Below are 17,728 nucleotides of genomic sequence, written 5' to 3'. Positions count from 1 at the left end.
TCAAGTTGACACATCAAATAAAACGTCACAGAGACATACTGCTGATATTTGCACGCTGTCCCCTGGAATGGCCCCCAAATGTATCTGTTGGCACTCTTCTAAGCAATTCGTAATTTGGCATTTGAGTAAAGATCAAGCGGATTATGACATACTTCCTTCATGATGCAAGAAGCCAAAATGTGATCAACATGGAGTAATCTCATGTAATTATGGATAGTGCTTAAGACATAAATGTCAACAATAGCAAAATAATTTTATCAAAAGAATGATTTAAAACGCTGAAAAATATATATGTATGAGGTCATCTAGAAGGAAATACAGATAGTAATTCGGGTTTTTTTTTTTGGTGTTAGATTTTCTCTTTTACCTTTAAACAATTTCTGTTATGGTTATCACAGTGTTATTTGTATAACAGAATATTGCAAATAAATTTAAAATATGGTTTTGCGAGTTAAGATAGATGCTTGTTTTACTGCTGATATGACCAATATCACTCGTAAAGGAATGCACATTATAATGTGGAATGGTGAAAAATACATTCAGAAGTAAAGGAAATGTTATGCAGTATTTGAATACCTAGTCTCATGACTTTAGATACTATTAGATATGCTGAAAATGTACAAATTTATATCTCCTACTTTATTTTGCTCCCGAAGCTCCAGATTTTTCTGACCTGACAGTTCCACTTGGCTCTTCCTTGGTCTCTGGACCTGAACACATGTGGGTGTTTGGTCCAACCCCTCCATCCACCCATGCATCCCATCTGTCAGTGCCCTGCATCTCCGCAAGCAGCAGTCAGTACCCAAAGCTTGGAGCTACCTGCACTCCGCTGTCATTTGCCTTGCGCACGTCATCCCAGAGCCTGGCCATATATTTACTTCCAAAATATATTGAGATTCTGATCCTCTCTCAACCCCATTCCCACTAGTTCTTCACCCAATCTCCTGTCTTGACTGTTAAAATAACCTCTTGACTGGGCTCCAGTGGCTGGTCGTGCCTTACCGTAGAAGACTGTTTCCCGGGGATAGTGGTCAGCTGCAGCCCTTTTAATCCCCAAAACACTATAATGGCCCTGTTCTCACCCAGCTCCGCTGCTCAGAGCCCTACAAGGCCCCTCTCAGGTGCCTGCCCCTTGCTGTCCCCATCCTTTCAACCGCAGCCCCCACTCTGCTCCCCGGAATCACCTACGCTGGTTTCCTTGCAATCGCTCAAGAAATTCTTTCCTTGGGATAGCTCAGTGGCCTGTTCCCTCAAATGCTTTGGGCTCACATTCTGCTTGATGAAAAATGCCAATACAGAGGGCCCTAAACAAAAGCAGGTCCATCATGTCACTCTCCATTTCCCTTATTTAGATTCATTTTTCTTATAACCCCTAGCACAGCTGACATATTATATATGTATTTATTTCTTATCTATCTCTCCTCATTCAAATCTATGGCCCTGAAAAAAAGAATATTTGTCTCTCATATCCCTAGCACCTAGAATAAAGCCTTACACATAGTAGTTACTAAATAAATACTAGATGTAAACATTCATTTTCATTTCTCATCTCAATATTTTCATTTCAATATTGTTTGGGGGTAAGATTTGGTGATTTCTAAATATTCAAAAAGCTGTATTTCATAATGAGAAGCCCATAATCCAGTTGATAACAGGAACTTGGAGATATATTATCTCCAGAATTTTGTGGATTCATTGTCAGCTTTGAAGATGACTCTTTACATAAGTTTTCTTCATTAAAAATATAAAATAAAATTTGCTGATTATACCTACCAGATTCAATTTAGAACTAGTCATCATGGACATGATTAAGTACATAATTTTCATACATATCAAATAAACATGCTTTTTTACACACGGCTTGAAGGATAATTAATACATATTGACATAGAATTAGCCTTATGCTGATTATATCTTTCATTTGAATACTAACCATAAATTAGCATGGATCTATTTTCTGATTGATAATTTAGAAAAGCTCTCTTAATGCAGAAGTATGTTTTCTCTTGATTGAAAACAGTTCCAGACTTTTTGAATTAATTTGTGAAATGCTATTTACAGTAATAGAACTTTACATATATATTTGTGCTGTCTGATGGATGTATGCTCATATTCTTGGGTATATAACACATCTTAAGAAAGGCCACAGTGACGAGAGAACATGAAAAATTATATTTTGGGGGTATTTTACTGGCAAATGTTGAAGGAGCCAGTCATCATGGATCAACTCCTATATAAATTAAATGGTTTGTACCTGTTGCTTAAAATTCTTACTTACTAATGAACTAATCTTATTTAGTCTACTGCAATATTATAATTTTCTGAAATAATGTTCCTGTTGTTTCTTAACTTTTGGTGCAACCAATTTGATTAAAAGTTTCTTGATCATTGGAACTATATGATACCTACTACTACGGACTGAATGTTTGTGTCTCCCTCCAAAATTCATATGTTGAGATCCTAACCCCTGATGTTATGGTTTTAGGAAGTGGTGCCTTTGGGAAGTGTTTAGGTCATAACGAAGGAGTCCTCATGATGGGACTAGCGCCTTTATAAAAGAGACTCTAGAGAACTCTCTCTCTCTCCTTCCTACATGTGAGGACACAGCAAGATGGCCATCTGTGAATCAGAAATTGGGCCTCAGCTGACCTGGAAGCTTCTGGTCCTTTGAGCTTGAACTCCCAGTCTCCAGAACTATGTGAAATGAATTTCTGTTGTTTTAAGGCACCCAGTCATGGTATTGTGTTATAGTAGCATGAACAAACTGAGACACCTACTTTATGTGTTTCTTGATTATCCAACGTAGAATTTTATACATGATAGATACCCCAAAATATTTGGTGGTTCATTGATTGGTTCCACAGGATAAAGAAGACAGGACAATTAATGTGCAACAATATTGAAAGAAGTCAGAAACTGTGTCTGTTCATCTCTGCAGCCCCAGGACTTAGAACGATTCTCGGCATCTAGCAGGCCTTCAATAAAGGTATGTTCAACTGTACTGTGATACCAGGATACACTATTTATTTTCAAAATAAAATAAAACAGAATAATACTAACTGAATGCATATTAATATTCATGCAATTATCACACCAAAAACTTTAGCTTTGATTTCTGAAAAGCCATATTGCACCTGAAATCCTCATTTATTCACATTATTTTCTATGAGAATCGTCTGTGCTTTATGAAAAAAAATGAATTATTTTGCACAGTAGTGGCAAATCCTATGTAGTATTTACTATTGCTGACAGTTTGTTACTAGCATGTATTAATGCTTAGTATAAGAATTACAACTATTAATATTGCAGCTTTTCTATTTTTCTATTCTTTGGGTCTTTTTTGCATAATTTACATATTTTTATAATTTCTCCCTGGAATTCCCATGTTTAGTGGGGCTTGGTAATATCACAGTGTCATAGAATAGTTGGCTGGAAATGTTATTACTAAACATCTCTCCCTTCCACTCCATGTTATTTTACTGCACAAGAAAAGAAGATCCATAGATATGAAAGCTTTTCCCAAACAGATCCAGAATCAAATCCCAACTTTGAGGTTATTGAAAATATGTTTTTATTGACAACAAAAAATAATACTAACGTGTCATTTTATATATAAACTTGACATTGCACAAAAGCTTTATATTCCCACAACTGTCCTATAAAGTTGGCATAATTTCCATTTTGTAGATGAGAAAACCGAGATTCACTTTCTGCATTTCAAAGGTTTCTGGTCAGATTTCATGATCATATGTCCAGTGCTCTTCATGCACAAGATGAGACAGACACAGTTAGTTGGCTGGTGTCTCGCCTTCTCCTCCGTTGGGTTCTGGTGTGGATTGGGGGCACTTATCCCCGCCTGGACTGCTGCCTCATTTGCAATCAATTTGCTTCTGCCTCCTCAGCATGTCTTCATGCACCAGTAACCCCTGGATTGAACACTTCTCAGAAAAGCGGAGATACTATCTGCAGAGAGTTAAGAAACTTAAAAGAACTTAGAGCCACTAAAGGAAGAAATGAACGATCTGAGTCTGAAGGTGCAAATGTCAACTCCTGACAGGATTGACTTACAGGTTGAAACAAACCAAAGACAGTGAAGCAAAACATCTGCCTGTTAGAATTTCATCAAAAGCACTCAACTACAGCTCCTTAGAAATATTTGCTAACAGTCCCCCACAGCATCCACTGTGTGGTTGTCACATTCGGATGGTAATATGCTTGGTGGAAAGAGGCCAACAGACACAGTTTAGAGGGTGTAATGTTTCTTTAATGGCAAAGGATGTGGGAACTTCAGAGTATAATTATAGAATCAGAAGATGATACGGCATGCTCCCAGACAGAATTGTCTTCCAATCTTTCTCAAAGTTCACTGTGGATAAAGGAGCGCTAAGGACGACCCTACCTGTGTGGAGTGGGTATTTTGCTAAGTAAAACGATTTTTGTCATTTTGAAGGCAACTCTCATTTCCTCCTGGCCGTTCTGGGGACTCATTCTCCTCTGCAGAGCTACACACAACCCATTTGGAGCAATAGTCACAAAATTGCGAGTGCTTTGTGCAGCCAGCAGTATTTGGGCGGGTTGGAGGTCAGCTCCTGAGGAGCATTCTTCAGCAGGTCCAGATGCTGCTCTGTCTGAGGGCTGCTTTGGAAGCAACACAATGAAATCATCGAAGGTGGCTAACTGCATAGACAAAATGGATTTGTATCTCAATTTATCGCTATACTTGTGTATTCGGAGGTTTGAATATCTGACGGTCTCTACTATAGACTGAATGTTTGTGTCCTCCCAACATTGATATGTTGATAATGTAGCCCCTAATTTGAGGGTATTAGGAGATGGGGCCTTTGGGAGGTGATTAGTCCCATGAACGGGATTGGCGGCCTTATAGAAGCCCCTTTGTGCCGCTCCTGCTCTGCAAGGACACAGCCAGCAGACAGCAGTCTGTGAACCAGGAGGTGAGCCCTCACCAGACACTGGGGTTGCCAGCGCCTTTATCTTGGACTTGCCAGCCTCCAGAATGTGAGAAATCAATTTCTGTTGTTTATAAACCATGTCTATGGTACTTTGTTATGGTAGCCTGAACAGAATAAAGCAGTCTCTAATAAGAGTTTTTCAGATAGGAGGAAAAAAAAAAACCACCTTAACGCGATGCATACTTATCATTGTCTGGGCAGAGGAATTTGCCACGTCAATCTTGTTTGCCACTGTTAAATAGGTTTGAAAAGGAAACGTGTGTTTGTGACTAGAGCGCAGGGGTCCCCCTGGACTCTCCCCTGCTGGACAGAAATCTTTCTGGGAACCAGCCTTTCTGATGAACGGAGGCCTGATGTGTTCTGTTACTGACAGAGAGATGGGGCTGCTCTGTACTTTTCCAACAGAACAGCAGTGTTGCGTTTCGTTCTGGTCCCCAGGGCCACAGTACTAGTGAGGGACGGCCGGACTGGGTAGGGTGTGGTCTCAGAGGTGCAATAATGACTGTGGGAGTTCACCTGCGTCCGGCTGTACGGGCTGGATCTGATGGCTTCTCAGGGTCTTTCTAGCTCTCATATCTAAATGTCCCTGAATGTTGGGGCACCTGGGTGGCTCAGTCGGTTGAGCATCTGACTCTTGGTTTCAGTTCAGGTCATGATCTCAGGGTCCTGAGATGGAGCTCCACATCAGGCTCTGCGCTCAGTGTAGAGCCTGCTTAGGATTCTCTCTCCCTCTGCCCCTTCCCCCACTCATGTGCTCTCTCTCTCTCTCTCTCTCAAAATAAATTCTAAATAAAATTTCCTGAATGTTGATTTTAGTAACTTTTGAGGCAGGGTTGAAGTGTATTTTAAAAAAGACATTTTTTTAAAATATATTTTTTTAAAGCTAAATATATAATCTACTCTTACTATAGGTCACACACATGCATGCACACGTGCGTGCGCACACACACGCACGTGAGGGGATTTATTTCAAGGAATTGGCTCGTGTGATTATGGGGGTTGGCAAGTCTTGAATTTGTAGGGCAAGCCTGCCAGCTGGAAGTTCAGGCGAGAGTGGAGGCTGCAGTCCTAAGGAAGAATTTCTTCTTCTGTGGGAAACCTCAGTTTTTGCTCTTAAGTCCCTTTACGGGGTTGGATGAAGCCCACTCACATTACGGAGGAAAAGTTTCTTTACTTAAGGTCAAGTGATTGAAGACTGTAGCCACATCTGTGACACACTTGCAGGTCCACACAGAGGTCAGCGCTTCCCCGCGTGACTAAGTGGGCACCGTGGTTGAGCCAAACTGACCCAACTAACCATCACAGGGTGCAAAACAAAAACAAAAACTCTTGGGTATAAGTTTAATTCACTTTTACAGAGAATATGTTCTTTACTATGGTGGTAATAATTAGATTTTCTTGGACTTCAGAAATTAAACTTGATCTCTGTTGCTATTCTGGAACCTAGAAAGGGCCCTGGAGGAATCTCCGCTTGGGAATTGTCTAGAAAAGAGCTTCTCTTCCCTCCAAGCCTGTGTTTTCTAGCTACAGTAGAACAGTTATTCAGGACCTGAAGTATGGGGCAATAATCTGGTTATTATCCTGCCCTGAGGTTAGCTCTTATCCCCGAGCTTATGTGTTAAAGCAGGGAGAGACCAGCGGAAGCCCTGGCCTGCCCTGGGCGGGATTTGGTATGAGTGCCCCAGTGCTGTCTGGTTTTATCTGATGGACAGTCAGGAGCTGGGAGGCAGCCTGTGGTAGAAAGAGCAAGGGTTTGTCTTTTTATTCCTCTTGTTGTTTAATTCCTCCACTCCTTCCCTTTTCCCAAAGCCTTTCCTTCCTTAGGCGGCTCTGAGCTCTGGAGCTCCCGCTCCCTGTGTGGATATGCAGATGTGTTGGAGATGTTTCCTTCCTCAGGGAACAGTCTAGGGTTTAGGCTCTCTGTAGCTGCATTTCACTTTCTGAAGATTGGTTTCCCTCCCCAGAAATGATAATAATATAGGAATAATTAAATAATAATAAAAATAATAATTGACAGCTGGTAGGATTATTAGTTGTTATAAGGATCAAAAAAAATGAATCAGTGATGTAAGTGTTTGGAAGAAAGGAAAGAAGGAGGAAAGGAAGGAAAGAAGGAAGGAAGGAAAGAGGGAGGGAGGTGGTCCGGGAGGGATGGAGGCAGGGAGGAAGAGAAGGAAAGGGTACAACCATGGGGACGAACGTACTTCCTCTGGTTGTCCATTGTGGAGCCCCTTGGACAGGGCTGAGGGACACACTTAAAGCCCAGCTAGGGCTCTCTGGGGGTCCCTGCATCACACACCTGGGCAGACAGGTGTGGACCATCCATAAACAGCAAGACTGAAGACTTGCAGAGAACTCTTCCTTCAGAAATGGGGCTCTCAGGAGTGTGTATCTTATAGTCAGAGCAAAGAAAATCTTTCAAGTCACTGTGTATTGTCTAGTGTTAGGAATTTCTAAGGACTACGGTTATTTCAGAAATTGAGAGAAGAACCCAGAGGAATAAACGTCTGATAATCGTGTAATCAGAGGGGGCAGATTCATTCCCTGGTGTTCTGGGAGACTGAGACCCTTACAGGCTAGTTACAAAAAGGATGAATCAACCGATTCTGCAAAGGATGCATTCTTTCAAGAAGGGGGGAGGGGTTGAGCGAGGGACTTTGTGCCAGGGAGAGACTTGCAGTTGGGGGAGATCAAAGTGGTTTTGCCTGGCGAGGGTGTGGCAGTCACCAGGATGTGCCCTGAGGACCTTCAACTCCAGGGGGCTTCACTGACCAAGGGCCCCACTTGAAATCCGTCCTAGCGTTTGTGCAAGGCCAGGGTTTCCCAGGGCTACTCCCTCCCGATGACAGGCAGGGTTCTTTCTGGGGGACTTGCTTTGGCTGCTTCGGCTGGAAGCCACGCAGACCTCCTGGATTCCTTAGCAGTCCAGGTGGCTCCCACAGCCTTCCCCTGCCTTCTCTCAGGCTCCCAGACTCCCAGCCTTCTCCAGCTCCCACCTCCTTTCTTTATTTTGTCCACAGGTGTTTCCCCTAGTAAAATCCTTGCATATTTATTCTCATGTTGGCATATGCTTCTCAGGAAATGAGGTGGGTGACTAACTATCTCAGTTTGTCCTGGACAGTCCCACATCTCGGGAAACCCCATCCCCTACAAATCAGAGTGGCTGTTCACCCCGGGTCCAGGTCTAACAAGTGGAGGGCATCTCCAGGTCCCTTGAGAGGCCGATTCTGAAGAACAAGAGGCAAGCAACATTGGAGGTCACCCCTGCAGAAGTAGAAAAGGTCTGGGAAATAGAAATTGGTTGAAAGGGAATTTCAAGCTTTTTTTAAAAGAAACTTCTGGCATAAACTTCTATTTTATCACCTGTACAGAATCTTCTATACAGTCTTTACTTCTTGCTAAATTTGGCGTGTTGATTCTTTTTACCAAATTCAAAGAAGTTGAGTTCTGTGCACAAGTTGATGCAATGTGAAAGCAGAGTGCTGTCCCTGACCCTCATGTGGGCACCAGAGGGCAGGGGGGTGCCTGACCCTGGGTTACCAGCGAGCTTTCCATCTGCTGTGCAGCACTGAAGGGTGCCCACGGGGCAGGTGGTCCACATGCCATCTCAGTCATAGACATTCTCCTTCCTGCTTATGAGCGTTCACGAAGCACGTACTATGTGCCGGGCGTGTGGTAGAAACTAGGGGTCAAGGGATTAAAAAAAAAAACATAGTCCCTGCCTTCCGGGTGCTTAACAGCTCAGGAGTGTTAGGTACGCATTTATACACTGAGCTACTCAGTAGTGGGTTTGTTTTAATGAAGGTTTGTGGGAGTGCTGTACGTGGGGAGGGGTTATAGAAATCAGCCTGGAGAGATCTGCGAGGCCTTCGGAAGTATAAACGGAGGATTGAAAGGAGAATAGGAATTTGTTGTTAATCAGGCATACAAGCAGGTATTTCCAGTAGGTAGGAAGGTGTATGCAGTGGCACAGAACTCTGCACATGTCTGGCCAATTGAACAAACCACCAATAGCTACACATATTCGGAGGACAAAGACAGAAGGGTAGGAGAGCAGCCAGACAGATACGTGGGGCTTGCTCTCCGAAAGCCTTGGATGCCATAAATAAGACTTTAGGATTCCGTAGGTGACCTAATACAAGTGAGGCCTCTTGAAACAGGGCTTAGTAATAATGTTAAGATTTGCATTAAAAAACATCTGATGAGCACTGGGTATTATACACAACTAATGAATCATTGAACAAAACATCAAAAACTAATGATGTACTCTATGTTGGCTAATTGAACTTAATAAAAAAAAAAACCTGTGCACAGGACAGCTGGGAGATACCCAAGCCTCAAAACAGGGCTGTGGAAATGCAGTGGTGGAAATGGTCCAGGTGGATGAGAAAGGTGGGTTCATAGCAGACACAGGGAGGAGAAAAGGGAGTGCATCTTTTGTTTTCGGTCATGAAGTTTCTAAACTTTTCTATCTTTCTGTTAAACATTAAATAAGCATACAATAACATGTTTCTATTGATATATTTGTTGCTGATTTAAAAACAACAACAACAAAGTTTGCCTTTTCTTCCAATTGGATAAAGACCAGTTGCCAACTAAATTTTATGTTACTTTAAAAGAAATTTAAAAATAAAGCCTTACTTTTTTGTTTGTAGAAAAAAAAAAAAAGAGGATTCAACTCTACCCATCAGCCAGGAACCCACGGTGTTTAGGAAATACGTATTAATTCTGATTTCAGTGAAATTGTGGAAGTCCGAGGAGTGATATGCCCTGTGTAGCTGATGGGTGTGCGCAACCACACCTCCGGGGAAAGCGAGCCTTGTGCTGATCCCCCCTCTCCGTGCTGTGCTCCCACCAAACAAGCCAAGTAGCAGCTTTTTTTCTTGTTGCTTCAGCAGAGCAAGAGGGATATTTCCAATCAAAACTCACAGTTTCTTCACACGACTCTGAGTATATCCCACATCCCCGCGAGTGTAGGTCAGGCCCCAGTAAAAGGGCTAACACCTTACAATGTGTCCTTACCTCTACTTATTGGGTTTCCTTAGGCCTTCCAAAGTGGACGAGCTATTTTCTCCCCCATTTCATAGCTTTAAAAATGAGACTCAGACAAGAAACATATGTTTGCTAAAAGTTACAGAGAGGTTAAGCAGAAGAGCAAAAATTAAATCAAACCCAAACCTGAGGTTTTTGCGCCTACTGTAAACCTCCCAGGACTCGTTCTTCTATTTCTTTAGTGAATTCTTGAATGTGGAAGCTGAGAGATTCATGTTTGTGTGTTCAATCAACAGATAATCTGAGTGTCTCTTAACCATTAGGGAATGAGGCATTGACAAGGTGAGGTTGAGCAGAGAGAAGTCACTTCATTTTCCTTCTGCCACAGAAGGAAGCTGAACCTCCAGGTCCCGGGCAACTCTGTGGGGCAATGTGATGAGCTGGGGGCAGTGGGACACGAACTACTTCTGGCCACTTATTTGATTCTCACTCTCTCATTTCCCTTTATTCAGTCCAGATTATGAAGAGAACAAGGAGTTTATGTACATCATTAGAGACACTAAATGGAAGGACTCGTGCCTGAATCATCACATGGAAGCTGCCTGACAAACCTTTCACTGCACAGCTTCGAGGAAGCATAAGCCTTTATTTTAATAATCCAAAACTATTTTAGAACTATTTGTTACAACATCTGAGCCTTACATACTCTGCCTGGTACAGATTATATTTTCCTGCCACCATCTAGTTCTTGCTACCATCAGCTGTCGTTTGGAATACCGGAATATTCAACACCAACCCTTTCTCATGTTCTCCTGGTCTCTCCAATTTGTTTCCAATTGCATCCAGGAAGATTTTTCCAGCAAAAATGTGACAACTGCTCATCATTGCTTAAAATCTTTTCATGGCTTTCCGAAGTTCCCAGGATAAACCTTCCCTATAGTGTCTGGCTCCTACCAGTGTCATCGCACCTCAGTGTCTCCTTTCTCTGTGTATTTATTTCACAGTGTCTGTCCTGTAGTTCTTCTACCACATCATGAAAGAAGTCTATCTTCCACCCAGTGGTGTTCTGGGAAAGGTTTCATGGCTAGCTCCCTGGAAAAAAAATGTATGTGTGTCTGTGTGTATGGGTGTGTATGAATTTATTTTAAAATCCACAATTTGCAAATAATAAAATGTGCAATAATATTTATTGTAAATTCCATTTTGCCAATTGATTTTCCCAGAATATGTTCACTGATATTTGCCAAACTCTTGCACTCATCATCAGCCGATGGTTACAATCAAATCATAATTGACTAAATCGGTCCATGAATAAATGTTTGATTACTGTCTGATGCAGCAAAGAAGTTGCTCACAACATTGACAAATGAATGTAGTTACAACATGAATGTATGACAAAAATGTCTATTGGAACTCCACTCATTTGTCAAGCATATGAGTGACTTCTTTGCTGAACTAGATCAGTGTTAAATTATTAAGAGACTATTACCTCCATTTTTTGTGCTACTCACAATGTAACAGCTATCGACATACACACTTCTTAAACTCTAAAGAATCAACATAATCTTAAATCTAGACTATAAATCAAGCCCTGCTTTGTAGTTTGCCTATTTCATGGTGTAAATACTGCCATTATGACTAATTTCAACCTGTAGTATGACCCCACTGAATGCTGAATTGGGAAGAGATACATAGCGGCCCATCATGTTGTATTTCCACTATACAAATACAACAAAAATAATTAATCCAAAGACAATAGGTAATAGGAACACACAGAAAATATTTGGGCAGTGAATTTTGAGTATTTATTACATTTTTAAAATATAGTTTATCTAATTGTAAATTTATATAATTTATTTTTAACAGTGGTTACATTTAACACCTGACTTGCAAAATTCCTGAAGACTTCATAATTAGCTCTCAAGCCAGTCTCATGGGATGCGAGCACACCATTGCTCCCATGTGTATGCTTATTCCATATGTCTGGAATTCTTTCTTTACCCCTTCTCACTTAGAGATCTATCCTTCATATTTTACTTAGAGTTTACTTAATCAAGGAAGTCTCTTCTGATGCTCTGGACTGTATCTTTGCCCCATCTCGTTCTATATGATTGTAACTGTGTTTTTGCAGATGACAAAACAAACATAGCTTGATAGACTTTCACTCTTATAAAGAGCTTTTATGTGTATTTTTACATTTGTTTTTCAGTCTTTATGTTAGATAGAAGATACATACTATCTTCTCTTTTCAGAAAAGAAACAGAACTTCAGAAGGTACTTTCTTAATCACCTGTGCGGATGGAAGTTACAGAGATGGTGCCTGCATTCAGGGTCTTCCTATTTCAAATGCAGTGCTTTTCGATTTTAACACAGTGGCCTTAAAGCTGCAGTAACTTTGAGAAATTATTCTATGACCAAGCTCACAGAATGACAATTGTTTTAGGAATGCCTTATGATATAAAAACTAATATCAACTATTAGTAAGTAAACACTTTGCACAAGATATGTAATAATCTTAAGTAAGTTACCATAAATGTGTTATTTTCTTAATTTTTAAATTCACCATAAGTGCATAGGAAAAGGAAAGAAATTACATGGGTGGCTATGGGTGGGATGAAGAACTGGGGAGCCCTGCAGGTTCTCAGCCTCCAGGGAACTTCCTACTGTCTCTGGGTTTCTCCTAAGCCTTCTGGCTCTCATTTCCATGGCATCTATCCTTCCTTGGGTGCGCCATTTGCCTTGCACTACAATTTGGTGAATCCCCCCCGTATCTGCGGTACCTATTCCAGAAAATTCCCATCTGATTGACTTAAGACTCATTACAATAGAACCCATGGGGCAAAGCCCTTCATGTTGGGACACCTCCCGTCTCACCTGAGAGACTCTAAGTGTGGTCTTGTCAACAGTGTTGCTTTAAGGAGGAGACTGAGGGTGGGGCAGCGCCAACTTCCAGGATTTGAAGAGAAAAGATGATTCTGACCGTCCTGGGCTCTAACCTCAACCTTCTGACTCCAGAAGCACGAGATGATGTTACAATTCAGGGTTTTTGTGTTTTTGTTTTTTGCCCAGAGAGACACGAGTTTAATTTCCTGAGCAACTTTTCTTTTCTTTTCTTCTTTTCTTTTTAAAGTAAGCTCTATGCCCAACCTGAGGATCGAACTCGTGACCTTGAGATCAAGAGTCACATGGTCCACTGACTGAGCCAGTCTGGCATCCCTAGATTCCTGAATAGTTTCTATTTTTTTAACTAGCTATAGAAACCTGTGAAAATCACTTACTGTTTCTGCATTTTGATTTTCCTAATGGAAAACCAAACCAAACCAAAACAAAACCCACAAAACCAAGGGATTTGCAGTACCTGCTTTACAAGGTTGTTTGGATAATTAAATGCAATGACACGTGTCAATCTCCTGGCTTGGTACCTGACATATGGTAGTCAAAAATATCATTTTCTCTTTCTAGATAAAAATCTCACCAGGTTAATTCATTTACACAGCCAAAGAGGATTTTATATCAGACAGTAGAAATAAATAAAAGCATACTTAAGTAATGCAACTGCAAACACACTTCTCGTCTCATGGGATTAGGTACTTTGCACTTGGGTTTCTCCACATGATCCTTTAAGGTGATATCTCTTGGTAACCACAGGGCACCAGGGAGGTGGCAGAGTGTGCTGGTCAGGAACATAGACTTTAGAGCCAGACTCCTTGGGTTGAGTTCTAGCTCGGTCATTTCCTCACTGTGTAAGCTTGCACAAGTTGGTCCACTGTGTATCAGTTTCTCATCTGTAAATGGGAGTACCCATAGTGCCTACTTCACAGGGTTACTGGGATATGCACTGTTGATATAAAGCAACTAGAACAGTGCCTGGCAACACAGTAATCATAAAAGCATCTGTCCAACGTGTAGTTTGTGGCACACTATCCCTAACATCAATGAATATTTTAGAGCATCTCTAAGTGTATGGCGCAAAGTGAAGCCCCTTCAAGAGTTTTCAGAAAGCCCTTAACAATGAAATTAATCTGGACCATTTGATAGCATCATTCAGTCCTTGGAAATTGAATGGCCTAGTTCTTCACGGCACCTGGAGCCATCAACACGGTGCATATGTGTGAACCGCTCTCCCTGTCACTCTAGGTGAGTTCAGATCCCAAACAGACCCACACAGGATGAGAAGACATGGTTGGGAAGAAGATGGTTCCTGATTCCTAGCCCCGTATTTAAAGCTGGTAGTGACCATTAGGGGAATGTTGTAAACCCCATCAGCATTAACTAATATTATCTTGTGATTCTATGCTACCTTGTTTGGGGTGTCACACCAAGTCTGGGACAGTGAGAATAGACATTAGGGCAACATTGGCATTGTCAACTGAGGATTCAAAACAGTAATAAAATGGGCTTTCCTTATGAACACATGGTGGAAATTCTAAGCAATGTCAGTGGTAAAATATGCTCTCTGACAATTTTTTGTTGGTCTCAGTTGTAACTGACCACTGGTTACCATTGTTTTTTTTAAAATTTTTTTATTGTTATGTTAATCACCATATATTACATCATTAGTTTTTGATGTAGTGTTCCATGATTCACTGTTTCTGCATAACACCCAGTGCTCCACGCAGAATGTGCCCTCTTTAATACCCATCACCAGGCTAACCCATCCCCCTACCCTCCTCCCCTCTAGGACCCTCAGTTTGTTTTTCAGAGTCCATCGTCTATCATGGTTAGCGTATCTTCATGACTTAAGTCTTAACTCTTTTATGACTTAACTCTTAATAAACGTTGTATCCCATGTGAGAACACCCAGTTACATGGTGACCACCCAGTTATATGGTGACCCCGTCACACATGGACTCTGATACAAGGGCTTGTGTGTAGAGGAAATTCACAGTTACTCGGGATTATGGGCAGTCACTTTAGGAACAGTTCCTATCCCCCACCTTGCAGCTCTACACCTTCCTATGGTTCCGTGGAACATCCGAGTCAACAATGCAGCCCTGTGGTTTTAAAGATAAAGAAACAGAACTTGCATTGCTTCAATGTCCAGTTGGAGTTTTAAGTTTGTGTCTAAAGTTTAAAACAGTGAAACACTACCAACTGAAAGACATGATGGTTTTGTTTGTAAATTCACATTTTTTGGTCATATAAGAAATATTTAGTTAAATTTGAATGATATGGTTAAGACTGGAATTTTTACTTAATTTTAATAGTTTTAAAACTAGCACATAAATCAAGAAAATAATTTTTGCAACTGATTATTCCTGAAAAATAACTTCATTGTAGAGAGGAAAGGGTTGAGGTGCTCCCCTCGAGTATAAAGTCGAGTATGTGGGCCATGCTTGCCTCTGTCCTTCCCTGGCTGCACATGTCTTCAAAGCCAGGGCCATGACAGGCTTATCTGTGCATCCCGGGGACACGGCACAGAATCTGGCTCAAGGTGTCATCTATATGTTGGCTGAAGGCATAAATGGGCGGCATGATTTATTAATTTGCTTAACACAGTGAGCACTTTCTATTCACTAGGAGCTCCTCGCGGTTCTGCACATACACCTGAACAGGACAGACAAGGAAGGAAGGGAGGGAAAGAAAGAAGGAGAGAAGGAAAAAAGAGAAGGAGCCCAGCAAGCAATGGCTTTTGTTGAGCTATGAGATACTACCTATATCTCTCATATTATTATCTGGGTCCCAGAAAAAACAGGCTGCTTTCTGGGCCTTCGAGAAAATTGAAGACTCTGGTTTGGATCAACCTGGAACTGAGAAATCGTACCTGGAATTAAGCCAGCTTCAGAAATGTTGCAAGTTTGTACCAAATTTTACTTTTTTTTTTTCTGGGAAAGATGCATGCCCTAACCTTAAGACACTAGCAGTTTAATGTGCAAATTATCCAAGCATTTCTTAACAAAATCTGCAAATTAATTTATTTATGTTGTGCATGCACATAAACATAGGACATATATTTTACTATTATTAAATAAAATGTTTACTTTTATTTATTTTGATTATTATTTTTAAAAGTTTTTAGTGGGGGAGGGGCAGAGGAAGAGGAATAGAGAGAATCTTAAGAAGGCTCCACACCCAATGTGGAGCCCAACTCGGGGTTCAATCTCACAACCGTGAAATCATGATCTGAGCCAAAATCAAGAGTTGGATGCTTAACCAACTGAGCCACCCAGGTGCCCCTAAAATGTTTACTTTTAAATAGAACTAAACCAATCTCCCCTTTTGGATTCCCTTTTAATTTTGGAGGGCATATCCTTGCATCATTTACCAGAAAGACAGGTTCCTAGGCTCCTTGTAAAAAATCCATACAATGCCTCTGTTCACTGAGCTTCCTTTTAATTATATCTAGTCATACTATTATAAGAATACACACACTCATTAAAATTTCACATCTATGTGGAACAATATTTGGAAACAAAGCTCATATTCTTCCAATGGGAGTGATTTAATGTGTGCAAGTGTGTGGTACAGAGGTGTGTACCATGGTTTGGCCACATGAGTGTAAGTGGACAAATCGCTATCTAGAATTGTGCTGCCACTCCCTGTGCATGGCTCCCTGCTCAGCATTCAGCTTAAATTGTTTCATGTAGCTGAGATTTTAGAAGGAGATGCACAGAAGGCATTCTTTCAGAAGCGGGAAGGTCATAAAGGGTGTGGTGTGCGCGGTGGCAGTGGGATGGTAAGGTGGCGGGGCTTCTGAGTGCCATGGGGGAGGGGGCAGACTCAGCCCATTCTCCACCCCACCCCCCAGCAGCAGGTGCAGCTGCGGGGCCACCTGAAGGGACCACCACAGGATCCTGAATATGAGAGTCAGGATCGTTCCATTTTCTCTTTGGAAAGCTTCTATGCTAAGTATTCCCATGTGTGCAGAGGAGATGGACCCTTCCTCATTGGAAAGTGCTTAGTGGCCGATGGAAAGCAGGTGAAACACAGATCTCTGCCTCCAAGCAACTACACCCCACCAAGAGTGGATCATCTGCAAGTCCATGGGGATATTCCACCTCTCCTAACTTTGGTTTCCTTTTTAAATCATTTTGACTCCGCCATTGTGGGAGGACAAAATTGACTTGTTTATATTACTTCAAAAATCACTAATTCCCAGATGTATTCCTGAAATGTATCAATACATTTAATTGTTTTAGGGACAATTAAAATTAAAAAAGTGATCAACATAAGTAAAATACAGGAAATGGTTACTTCTTAGTAACTTTTTTGTTCATGAAAAATGCCCCCATGATACAAAGAAACCAAAGGTAACAACTTTACTATTACAGATAGCCATGTATAAAATCCGGTGCAAGAATAAAGTCAAATTTGTGGAATGGGTTTTGATGTCACAGACATGAAAGGTTTAAGATCTCAGAAGCTGGCTCTGTCAGTTTCTACCTGGCCAGAGGATTATTGTGATTTATAATCCAGGAATGATGGCTGGAGCATTCTATTTTTGTTCCACACAGTGTGCTTATTTGTTAAAAATTGCTTAACATTGCTTGCAATGGACAGAGGGTTATCACGAAAGCAGTTCTACTCTCACCAGGAATTTCCGGGAATTGTAAACACGGCGCGCGGCAGCTCACCTTCCCTCCAGGCTCTCCCCCATCCCCACAAGCACAGACAAGCACATCAATGGCCAGAGAAAAGGGCACTGCTGGGCAGTGAGGCCTGCATTGATCGGAGCGGGAGATTACTGCACTGTGGACTGCTCATCGATAGATACGGGTGCGATCCCCTGCTCTCAATGCAGTCGGGTTAATAAGTGTCTACACGGA

This window comes from Zalophus californianus, chromosome 8 (genome assembly GCF_009762305.2).
Source record: "Zalophus californianus isolate mZalCal1 chromosome 8, mZalCal1.pri.v2, whole genome shotgun sequence".
NCBI lineage: Eukaryota > Metazoa > Chordata > Mammalia > Carnivora > Otariidae > Zalophus > Zalophus californianus.
This window is presented reverse-complemented; position numbering follows the sequence as displayed.